This window comes from Triturus cristatus, chromosome 4_2, assembly GCF_964204655.1.
Source record: "Triturus cristatus chromosome 4_2, aTriCri1.1, whole genome shotgun sequence".
Lineage (NCBI taxonomy): Eukaryota > Metazoa > Chordata > Amphibia > Caudata > Salamandridae > Triturus > Triturus cristatus.
Genome location: NC_140586.1, coordinates 370,312,489 through 370,325,781, shown reverse-complemented (window position 1 = coordinate 370,325,781; position 13,293 = coordinate 370,312,489). Strand labels below are relative to the sequence as shown.

At 48.8% G+C, this 13,293-nt stretch overlaps 1 protein-coding gene across 3 annotated transcripts in view; it reads left to right on the top strand.

Moving 5' to 3' along the window:
• LOC146833908 (coagulation factor XIII B chain-like) overlaps positions 1 to 13,293 on the top strand; it is an 897,095-nt gene that overhangs the window by 288,997 nt on the left and 594,805 nt on the right. The gene's annotated exons all lie outside the window — the stretch shown is intronic.

Here is a 13,293-nt window from a genome sequence, read left to right as displayed (position 1 = left end):
ACCCCTTATTGGAAGAGCAGTTTTTGGCATGAAGAATCCCACACCAGGAAGGAAGTAAATGGGATAATCAATCTAGGCAAGCAATGGACTTTTTAAAATATCTTGAACACCTGAACCTCGTGGCACTAAATGGCAGTTTCCCAAAGGACTGTCCGCCGGCAACAACTTTTTATAACGCACCAGTTGGTACTACAATAGACTATACATTTTCATCATTTCCGCTGCTCAGTAAAATCATTGACTTCCAAATAGGAACAATGGATGCTAGCGACCACTTAGCTCAAAAAACAATGCTAAATGTACAAGGTGTAATGCCAAACCTAAGATTTGGGAACCCGAGCGTGACTCTCACAGTCAAACACAAAAGAATTAATTGCAATACCCACAGCCGGGAAGGCTTCGAGGCTTAGGCAAAAAAACATTGGGAGGCGGGCAAACCGATGAACATTGGTATCTTAAGCCGCTGGGAAACCTTCATCAACAACCACGGGGAAGCCCACTCAAAAAGAGAAAATACCCTTGTAGCAAGTGAAGGACAATCACAAAGGAGGCCAATCCCTGAATCTTACAGTGCGCAAGGTAATGATTTGACAACTGAGCAAAAATCCAGCCTAAGGCTCCTCAAGAGAGATATAAACAGATCACTGCAGCGGCTACATCAAACGGGCCCCGACGAGGCCATCTAAGAGAAATTAAGAAACCTAAAAATCTCGAAAAAGAAACTCACCTGGCACATAAAAAGGGAGGTGGAGGACGACCTATGGGCCAAACTATTGTATGATGCAAAAACAAACAACAGTGCAAGGTTTTGGCGCACAGTGAATAGTCTCCAGAGTTCAAGAGCACCCTGTTTTAACTCACATTTGACAGAAGAAGCATGGGTGAACTACCTCTGGCATGATTTTAATACAGCGCCATCGGACACTATGAACAAGCCACAAGAAGCTAGTAGTCGTATATTAGACCGGGCTACATTACCAGAGCCAGAACACATAGTTGTCTATTAGGATGGCGGTCGGAAAACCACCCCGACCGCCATGGATACGGAAAACAACCGCCCGCCGGCACCGTGGAAAAAACGGCAGTAAAATTAGGATCAACTGCCAAAAACCACCGACCGCAGTGGAACGGGGCCAAGAAAACCCACCTGTAGTGGGTGGAGATGATCAAAATCCGTCCGCTCGGTCGGATTCATGGCGGAAAAACACCAACCCGTCGCAAGTATAGCAGAGACACCGCACAGGAAATTAGGATATCCCCGATGGTCCCGCGGTACGTTCCTCTGTTTCCTACTGCCGCAGTCGCAAACAGTGATGAATGGGAGAGCCGGCGGAAGAGCTGCATTATAGCCACCACTGTGGATGATCCGTGAAAAATATGGCGGACGAATGAAAAAACCCACAATAAGTCCAAAAAGTGTACACAGCAAACTAGCCATGCCCCCCAAAAACACAAAACACACCCCAATGACACAACCACATGGCAAAAAGGAAAATAGAATTCCCAGGACAACAAACACAACACACCTGACAGCAATACCCCATTTGGACACACTCACATAGCTGAGTATAAAACCAGCCCCTTCCAGGGACCACAATCCTTTGCAATACTCCAGGAGTGAAGGGACATATACCCCAGCTTAAAGGAGAGGCAAAGAACACAACATCACTAGCCACACCACACACAGCACCACCACCACTTCCACACCTGCACAACTAACCCCCTGCACATCACACACCATACACATCACAACCACAACCACCACTCACACCCCTGCACCCACAACCACTTGCACACCACACACCATGGCAACACATAAAATGCCAAAATTCACAGAGAGTGAGTTCACAGTTATGGTAAATGAGATAGTCAGAGTGGAACCACAACTGTTTGGTAGCCTGGTCCAACAGACACCATTAGTCACAAGAACACAAATGTGGGCAAGGCTAGTCGAGAAGGTCAATGCAGTAGGGACCACCCCACGATCAAAAAAGGAAATCATGAAGCGGTAGCATGACTTGAAGAGGGTTGTCAAAGAGAGGAGGAGCAAGAACCGTGAGCTGGCTCAGAGGGCTGGCGGTGGCGCTCCCATTCCACCAAAACCATACACACCATGGGAGGAGAAGGTGCTTGCCATACTGCATCCAGAGAGTCTCACAGGAGTACCCAGGGGAGTGGTACAAACAAATGACTCCCACCACACTGCTATGTACTGTCTTGCACAACTACAAAGCTACACCACCTCGGACACATTTTATTCATCTGCACCACACTCACAAAAACATGTCTCACAGATCCAACATCCACTCTATCCCATACATCCCAAACGTAGCTAGCGAGATTACCATGGGGGCATGTGTACAGGCAGAGAGCACTACAACTCTCACCAGGCCCCCTTGTCCCACTGCATCAGCAAGATGGAGCCCTCCCCCACCCCACCCAGAAGCATGTGTCAGCCATTACATAACCCACATCAAAATTACAGGTAGGTAGCCATCTTCCCTGGCAGGGTCTTTCTGAGTGGGACGCCTCTACCACTACTTCCACCATGCCCCCTGTCTCAAACCTGAGCAGGAGGGAGCACTTCCCCACCCAGAAGCAGTTGGAAGCCATTGCAGTACACCAAACAAACTTACAGGTAGGTAGCCATCTTCTCTGGGAGGGTGTTTGGGTGTGGAAGACCTGTAACACTACTCCCACCTGCCCCCTGTCCAACACATGAGCAGGAGTGAGCACCCCCCCACCCAGAAGCAGTTGGGAGCCATTGCAATACACCAATGAAAACTTACAGGTATGTAGCCATCTTCCCTGGGAGGGTGTTTGTGGGTGAGAGGCTTGTACCACTACTCACACTGAGGTTCCGTGCGAATCGGAACAACACTTTTTGGGTGTGTTCGAATATGGACGAGTTTGGTATCTACGAACCGCAAATGACGAGTTTAGTGGGTGTACGCGGTTTCGCTACGCAACCACGTATGGTTCGTCTCATTTTTGGGTTTGTCCATCCGAACCCTCGGGTTCCATTTTAGATGCGGCATCCATTTTGTCTCTTGCCCTCAAGTAGCCAGCGAACGGACCTTGTCCGCTCTGTGACCCTGGGATTCCCAAGCTTACACTAAGGACACGTGTTTCTTTGAGGGTGACTTTTATGATAGGGGAAATGACACGGCAAAGGCAGATGGCCCCGCTCAAGGCTCATCTTGCCGTGCTGGTCTATTGTTTCAGTCGTGCATGCATTGGGCACGAGGTCTTTGATCCTGTAATCAAGTTTCCGTTATTACTCCCAACACTCTTTTCCAATCTGTTGTGCATCCTTGTTCTTTCTTTGCATCTGTTTCTGTCCCTTCTCCTAATGTGTTTACAGTCAGAATGGAATGTGTTTAACTGTGGGGATAATATGCTTTTACAGTTGGGAACCGGCAATGCTGCTGTAATTATGTTCCGGCCTCCTGAAACATGAATGCGACCCTTTTGAAGTTTATTATGGGAACTGAGTTGTAACCTTTGTTTGCCATGTTGTGCAATGGCAAAAATGTGTATAAAAGGAGCGATCCACTTTTGCAATTCGAAGCAGTCTCCCAGAACCTACACGTTGTGTACTTCTTGCGATTTCTGTATCCCTGCAGTAAATAAATGCCGATCTTTGACGTCGCTGGAAGTGTCCCGTGTCTCTGTGTTTTGTACGCCAGAACAGGTAACCCACGAAGGTTTCAGGTGTTGTCCCCTGGCACCGCTGGGTCTTAGAATAACCCAGTCCTTCAACACCATGCCCCCTGTCCCACACCTGGGCAGGATAGAACACTCCCCCACCCAGAAGCAGTTGGAAGCCAATGCAGTACACCAATGAAAACTTACAGGTGGGTAGCCATCTTCCCTGGGAGGGTGTTTGGGGGTGGCAGGCCTGAACAACAACACACCCCAGGCCAACTCGTCTCCCAGACCATCACGATGGAGCCTCCCCTCCCACCCAGATGCATGTGTTCGCCATTGTATCACAACAAACAAAATAACAGGTAGGTAGACATATCCTGCTTGCTAGTCACGCCCCTGAGCAGGATGCAAGCCCCCACCACACACACACACACACACACACAGATGTGTCAAGTCAAAGCCAAATGGGAAAACTGAACAGGTAAGTAGCCAGTATGTGCACACAGCCAGTGTCTGCAAAAAACACAGTGACACATGACAACACCAGCCCCCTCATTGCACACACATACACACAGATCCTATTGCCACTCACAGTGTGCACACAGCTATGCCAATGAGACTGTCACAGCAACCAAAGTGTGACACGCCAATGCACATGTGGGATAAAGTCTGGGAACAATCATGCACAGCACTGAATTCCATGTGTAAGTGCCATGGGGCCAGAACAGCAAGGACCAAATGTGAAACTAGAAAGCATGGTTTGTGGTACGAATCCAGATATGCACATGACATGGCAAAGGTATGCAGGAGATGACAATGGCCTGTTCTAGGCCAGATCTAACAGATATTTTTCCCTGCGCTAGTCCCTAGATGGCAACACATCCCTGTACTCAGAAATCATGCACGTAGCACATGGTATGTATTGACAACTCATACCATGGGCATGTAATGCATGTACCACAGCACCATGTCAGAAGGCACAGTAGTGCACATACAACAAAATATGATGATCAGTCAACTGTGTGGTGTACAAACAGTGAATGACATACAGCTAACACAAAGCTTTCAGTGTGCACTGCAATGGCCATCTCCCATCTGACCCACAGGTGACCAAGAACTCACTGCAGAGGACAACACCAGCAACCTGCACAGCCAGTCCCCCCCCGGTACATGGACTCTCAAATGTTGACTTCCGGGATTCTCTGGACGATGAGCTCAAAGCCGGCCCATATGGTGTGCCAGGGAGCAACAGGTCCCAGGACCCCATCGTCCCCACCACCACATCTGCTGCACCAACAATGTCACTGCAGAGCCCTGCTGTTACGGCCTGTGCGTCCACCGCCACAACCACCACCACCACCGCCACAACCACCACCAGTGCTGCCAGCAACACCTTCCCTGTCCCAGAGGATGACCACTCCACACCACCGACTGAGGAGAGCAGGGAGAGGATGTGGGTGCCTACAGTGGTGAGGCAACAGGTCCGTGCAGTACGGAAGGTGGGAGGGGCAGGTTCACCCACAGACATCAAGAGGCTGGGACTCAATCCCTGGACCACATCACCAGAGTCCTTGGGGCATGTGAACAGGCCCAGGGACGAATGGGCCAGTCGGACGAACTGTTCAGCAAGCTCATCCTGCTGATGAGGTCCATCGACCCCCGCATGGGACAAATTGTGGACCTCTTGGGCCAGCAAGTGGCGGTACTGTGGGACAGGCCTGCGCCACAACCAACACCTCCACCCCCCTCTGGTGGTCTGGAGGATGACAGTTCACCATCCTCCCCTGTGGCCACAGAGAGGGGTGAGTCCTCAGACCCCACTGGACCTACAGCAGGGGCCCCCCCTGCCAAGCGAAGAAGGGGCCGTCCGAAGAAAACCCTGGGAGTAACAGGAGGCAAAGCACCTGGCAAATGCCAGTCACGGAGCCAGCCATGATGGCAACCCTCTTCACCACTGCATTGACTTCATTGACTGTCCTTCCCCACACTGCCTTGTGAATGGCATCTGTTTGTTGGACTGGGTCACCACATCAATGTTGGGACTACTCGACTATCTCATTTACCACAACTGTCAACTCACTGCTCCACTAATCACTTCAATGTAAATGTTCACCCTCCCTCACATGTCACCATTGTAAATAAAAAATCCTTACACACAAGTTGTTGTGTCTGCTCCGGCTTTATTCCAGGATATACAGTCTTCACCATGATTGCAAAGTACCAGGAGACTGGAGTGTATGTAGGCAAGGAGAGGTTGAAGGCACCTAGGAAAACATAACAGAACAACATTCACTAGTCTGGGTGTAGCATCACAGACATCAGACAACACTTCACAACAAGAGAATTCCACATGCACACATCACAATGGGCAACAAGTGTCAACATGCACATCCTGTTGATGTCCCTAAATTAACTGTCCCAGAAACATTGTCAGCCACCACTGAGTCTGCAACCGGCTGCTGTCACTAATGTCACATACACCTTCACAACAACTGCAACATTATCAGACAATGGGTACGTTGTACACTGTCACCCACCTTCAAGTGAAGTAGCGAGTGATGAGCTGTTGACGCAGGTCAACACCCTCCTCCTCTCCACTGTTCTCATCACTGGACACGGGTTGGTTTGCAGGCGGGAGTCTTGGGTTCTCATCATCATCCAGAATCAGGGGAATCTCCTTGCGAATGGCTCGGTTGTTGAGCATGCAGAAGGCCACTACAATCTGACACACCTTCCCGGGCGAGTACATCAGTGCACCTCCAGTCTTGTCCAGGTAGCGGAAAAGTGACTTCAGCAGACCAAAAGTACGCTCCACCACACAACGTGTTCTCCCATGGGCATCATTGTAGCGGACATTAGCCGGGGTCCTGGGATTCCGCAGTGGGCTCAGCAACCAGGGACGGTTGGGATATGCAGAGTCACCTAGGTGTGACAAACACAAATAAACATTGCTATGTCGCGGAGGCAGAGGGCAGCAGGTCACACACCCAGCACGCCATATGACTAGGCATACTCACCCACAATTCATGCATGCTTGGGAAGCAGATTAGCCATCAGCTGGGGTACAATGCTGTTCCACAGGATGTATGAGTCATGGTCTGAGCTTGGGAATTTGGCACACACGTGGGAGATGATCGTATCAGCCAGGCACACCACTTGTACATTTATGGAGTGGTAATGTTTCCGATTCCTGTAGATGTGCTCACGTGTCTGTGGTGGTACAAGCCCAACATGGGTGCAATCAATGGCACCAACAACATGCGGGATGTGTCAGAGGGGACAGAAATATCCCTTCACAGCTGCCAATTCAGACCCCCTGGCGAAATGGATATATCTGTCCTTGTAGATCATCATGGTGAACAGTACATCATGCAGCACCGTGATGAACATCGTGTGCTGGAATGATCCAGTGGCATTGGTGTGAAAGCTGTTGGATATGTTCTGCGGGGCTGCAGGCGGGGCTCCAACATATCACAAAGGGTCTTTAGGGTGGCTCTATCCAGACGGCATTTCCAGATCATTGCCTCATCCTCCATGTCTTCCAGCACTGTCAAGTGACGAAGCAGATTCGGTCTCCTCCTAGTTAAGATGAAAATGGACACATGTCAATGCAATACATCATGAGATTGGCACAAAATCTCACGTTCTGAATGACACAATGCCAACAATGACTGTCATCAAAATTGAGTTACAGACCAGTCTACATGTAGGGTCACCTTCAGCTACACAAATAGCACACTTGTAAACTTACACAAAATAAGTCCCTCAAACACCACCTCGGTCAAGGTGAATGCACATAGGGATATGGCCACAATTACCATGGGCACGCCTGGGAGTATAGCATCCAGCATATGTGTAACAAATCAACACCACTGTCTCATACCTAGCTGCTGTACCTGACACACCTTCATGCGTCATTTGAAACTGGCACACATCAACAACACACTGACCACAGTCTGAGCAGAAATAACAATTGTGTGCATGATCAGACATGAGAGGACATGCAAAAAAGAACATCATTAATTGAGATAAACATTTCTGTGATTGTCACAGCTCCTCAACACATTGACATGTGTACACATTGTAGAGTCCATAACAAAACTATCCTGTGTACAGGACCATCAATATCACAAGTGACATGTGAGGGAGTACATGCCAATCTACGAAATCACATACACAAACATGGCATGTGTAGTCACCAGTGGAGTGAATGGAACATTGGCATTGTTTGCACAATGATGTGCCATTTACCATGTGGCCACTGTGCACTGTTGATGTTTGCCAGATGGCCATTGCCATTGTATGGCACCCAAATCATGGTAGCTACCGCCTGTCCCCAGCAGTGTGTCACCAGCACTCCCCATATACACATGTGCGGTAGTGGTAGCCATGGAGACATGACCAAATGGCGGTTGGCATGCCCCGCCACCCAAATCACAGAGCCTGCTGCCAGAGACACCTCACCTGCTGCTGCCTCCAGGGACTGCTGTTGGAGACCCCTCACCTGCTGCTGCCTCCAGGGACTGCTGCCAGAGACCTCCCACCTGCTGCTGCCTCCAGGGACTGCTGCCAGAGACCCCTCACCTGCTGCTGTCTCCAGGGACTGCTGCCAGAGACCACCCACCTGCTGCTGCCTCCAGGGACTGCTGCCAGAGACCCCTCACCACCCAATTCCGCCACTGCTGTCTCATGTCCACAGTGATGGCAAGGACAGAGAAGATCTGTGCTAGTCCCTTCACAAGCGAGGAGCTGGAGGTCCTGGTGGACGAGGTGCTCACACAGTACCCAAGGCTATATGGTGCCCCGAATGTCGTGGTAAGTACTCAACAGTGGTGGTGAGGTCAGGGGGGCACACATGCAGTTGGACTGATGCAGTATGTGCCTGTGAGTGTGTGGTTTTGTCATGCACTGCCTAACATGCTGTCTCCAGGAGGAAGGAGTGTGTACCCGATGCCACAGGTTTCCCTGCTGCACATGTATGTTTGAGTGACCTGTGTGGTGTTGTCAGCCATACAGTGATTCAGAAAGTTGTTCATGCAGGAGTCAGGACAGTGATTGCTTGGCTGAATGGCTGTGTGTGCCCCTGTTGTCCATTACAGTGTGAGCCCAGCTGGCCTGCACAGTCCCCACACAAGAAAACAAGGACACATCACTTCACTTACAGAGTATTGCATCAGTCTATTCTCATTGCACTCCAGCTATGAGCCATCTCAGCACTGTAGATTGCACACACCGGCCTTGTGATCAGGATTTTGGATTTATGAGGTCATATCCCTCAATGTGACATCCATGACACAGTTATCTATTCACAGGGCAGGGACATTGAGGGCTGTGCAGTCTTGGACACAGTGGGTCTACCCCCAAACACAGGTTGATATGTGATGTATGTGTTGCTCAACCTAAAAAATGGACTGGAGATGTGGGCAGGCTACATAGGGGTTTCAGTGCTGGAATCCTGCATGTGTGTGAGATGTGCAGGGACTGTGATACCCCTCACACCTGTATGCATTTACATCAGCTTTTCCCATGCAGATGTACCATGTGAGATGTATTCTTCTCTCTGTTAGACATATCTTTGGATTTGTGACGGGTTTTTATCTTGCTACTGTACTAAGAAATGTAGGTACATAACACTGTGTCACTGATCATTTCCCCCTCTTGTCTCCCATGCCTGCAGCTCAAGGTACACCAGCATAAGGCTGTGTGGAGGGCTATTGCGGCCAAGGTGCGGGCTCTAGGTGTCTCAAACCAATGACGCACCCACTGCCACAAGAGGTGGGACGACATTAGCTGACTGGCAAATAACGTGGCGGAGATGACCTTTGGGCTGCTTCCTCGCACTGGGCGTTTGGCATGGCGCAGCATGACACCACTAATGGGCCGCATCTTGGCGGTGACACAGCCTGAGCTGGATGCACATTTGAAGGAGCATCAGTAGCAAGCCAAGGTTGAGCATTCGTGGAAGGGTGACTTTGGCTGGGAGTGGCTGCATGTGTACAGGGCATGTGCTAGCGCTGGCCTATGTGATGTTGGTAGTCTGATACAGTGGCATGTAAGTGGCTGCTGAGATGGGTGCGGGTGTTACGCATTTGCCCTACCTGTACAAAGGTAATTTTTAGTTATCCGTCTGCATTGGGGTAGTCTGGGGAATCCTATGGGAGGGAACGGCAGTGTGCCCTATCTGAGTGTGCCTTCATCAATGCGTCCATTGCATGCACTCAGATTTGGGAGGCCTAGACATCTGACAACAATGTGCACCAGTCTTTGGTCCCCAAAGTACAACATGGTGTGTGGCATGGGCTCAAGGCCATTGTGGAATGTCATGTTGCAGTCTGTGTCTGTGTTGTCCACTCCTGTTCCATCCAGATCTGTCAGTGGCAACAAGAAGTGTGCCCCCCTCATGTCCCTAGGTGTGCTCAGAGCTATTTGTGTGTCTGGTTGGGCGGAGCCACTAGCAGGGTGTTGTGCTGTGTGGTCATCACATGACTCACTTATGCCTGAATTTCCAGTTTCTCACACCATTTTTAGTCAATATAGTGGGTTAGCACAATGTGATTGCACAGGGTTTGTGTGCAACATGTAGATTTAGTAATCTTTTGTTATGCCATTCTGTTTTGTTTGCGTGCAGGAAGGGGCACCTTTCTGCACATAAGCAATCATTCCCCCCAACGCAGACACCATTGCACAATAGTGCAAGGGTGCCTGCATGGGCGTGAGGCAGCTAGTTTTAGTGCCAGCACTAGGGGAAATGTAGGGGTGCGCCGCATTCTTGTGAACATCCCTTCATTTCAGAATGGCAGAGCGTGACGTTCGCACTGTTTGCTTAATGCCATGCTTCGCCATTCGCTTGTGAATATGCCCTGATAAATTGACCTGTGCTCACCCTCAGGTGGTTTGGCACAGAGCAGTGAGGCTAAAATAAAGAGGCAATGTGTAAAGTATTGTGCACACACACACAAATAGTAACACAGTAAAAACACCACAATAGTACTCCACACCAGTTTAGAAAAATAGCCAATATTTATCTGAATAAAGAAAACCAACATAATACAAATCCAACATGCAAATGTTAAGTTATGAATTTTGCAGGATTAAATCAAAATGCAGTGCTTAGAAATCAATAGCTCCAACTGGAGCTATCAGGTCGTGCTGGACTGGGGCAAATCCAAAAGTTCAGTCCAACTACGATGGAGCATGGCAATATCCAGGAGTCATGCAGACCCGAATGACAGTATCTTGTATGCGTTGAAGCTTAGGAATGATGCATTCAGCAAAGGAGGGGATGCATTGCTGTTCAAGGCAAATGGTTGTTTCCGAAGTAGGGCAACGTCATTGATGCATCGATGTCAACAACACTATGCGTTTGGTTGATGCGTCGACGTCAAACCACTGGGCTGTAGGTGATGTGCTGGCAAAAAGCCATGCAGGGCCAGGGAATGCATCGGGGACGGTGCGTTGCAGATGCCAGTGATGCAGTGGGTGAGACTCATGCAGCAGCGGTGATTCTGAGACTCTGCATCGGCAAAGTTGGGGCTGCATTGTAAGTTGAGGTTGTTGCATCACTCAGTCGGCAAGCAGTGGCCATGGCTTTATTGCAGGCATCATTGATATCACAGGGCAATGCACCGGTTCCAATTGTTGTGTCGGTGTAGAAGCAATGGTTTCATAGATTGCAACACCAAACACTCACTTCCAAGGGCCCAGAGCTGGATTTGGCACCACTTGGCAGAACAGGACTCACAGCAAAGGAGCCCAGGCGCTTGTAGCAAGAAGCAGGTGAAGTCTTTGATATCTCTGAGACTTAAGAAACAGGAGGAAACCCCAACAAGCCCTTGGAGAACCTTTAGAGATGCAGCATGTAGAGTCATGTCCAGTCATGTCACTCCCAGGCAAGAAGCAGCAGGCAGCAGGTCAACACAGCAAAGCAAGCAGTAATGTGGCACTCCGTCCTGGCAGCACAACAGCTCTTCTTCGTGCCAGAAGCATTCTGAGTATGTGGTTTCAGAGGTCCAGTACTTACACCCATTTTAGCCTTTGAAGTAGGGAGACTTCAAAGAAAGATCCTTGTGGTACACAAGGCCCTGCCCTGCCCACGACTCACAACAGGGGTGTGTGCAACCCCTTGTTTGGGAACAGGCACAGCCCTATTCAGGTGCAAGTGTCAGTTCCTCCCTCTCTCTAGCTCAGGAAGACTCATAAGCCTGGTGATGGTCCATCAGGATGTGAGTGGCAGATCTCAGTTCCCTTTGTGTGTGACTGTGTAGAGGGAATGCACAAAGCCCAGTTACCACCCAACCCAGATATGTATTCTAGAGACAAGGAGAAGGCAAGGAACGGTTAAAGGAAGAATATGTCGACTTTAAATAGTGGAATTTTTAGACCTGCAATTTAAAAACCAACTTTCCTAAAAGATGTATTTTTAAATTGTGAGTCCAGAGACACCAAACTTACTTTTCTATTTTTTCCCAATTGGAAGTTGCACTTGTAAAATGTTACAAAGCAGCTCCATTGCTAACCTATGAGAGAGATAGGCTGTGCAGTAGTTAAAAACGAATTTAAAAGCTTCTCACTACCAGGACATGTAAAATGTAAAAGTGCATGTCCTCTTTTTTAAATACAAAGCACTATGACATTTGAGCTGTCTAGAGCTACCTTAGGGGTGATGGATATGTAATAAAAAGTAGGGTTTGGGCCTAACAAGTAGGTTATCTTGTCAAGTCTAAATGGCAGTTTAAAAATGTATTCACAAGCTCTGCAGTGGCAGGCCTGTGACATGTTTGAAGGCTACTCATGTGGGTTTCACAATCGGGGCAGCAGGCCCACTAGTAATATTTGATTTACAGGCCCTGAGCACATGTAGTGCACTCTACTAGGGACTTATGAGTAACTCAAATATGTCTATTATGGAGAAACTAAATGGCATTACATGTTAGACCTAAAGCACATGCACCTTAGCACTGGTCAACAGTGAGAAATTGCACCGAGTCAAAAAGCCAACAAAATCAAAGTTCAGCACACAGTCAAAAGTAGGAGGTCAGAAGGCAAAAAATCAGGGGAACCCACGCCAAAAGATGCCAGGTCAACAAGCACCCTGTCAGCCTTCACTTTGCTGTGCTGGCCCTCGGGTTTTCACTTTTGAGAGCTTTCACTACTTCACTGTCTTTGATGACCACAGAGTCTGCTTATCCTTTTGCTAGCCCTGACAGACTACTGAATTTATGGGTTTGCCTATTATTGAGAACCAAAATCCTATTATGGCTCTTAGAGCCTCACTACACTACTATCTTTTGAACATATTGTTTAGCTTGTGTTTTTTTCTATTGGCTTTAAGAGACTGTCAGTTCTTAGGGCACTTCTGCATGATCTCTGCTAGCTTCCCAGCTCTTCAGCCTTAAAGCTTCTCCATCCATTCAAATTCCTCTGTCAACCAAGAGTTTTGCTGGCTAGTGTACTTCTCATGTTACCCGGAGTATCTTTGATGCCGCTCCAAACAAGCCACATGCATATGGTCATCAACTTTCAGCTCATCCTCACGGTTTTGCAGCCCACCCTTTTGGTTACCACTGCTGCCTTGGATCTCAATGCTTGCTAACACATCTGGCAATCAGAACCCTTTGTTGCACAGAGTCCCTCTGTAGGTAA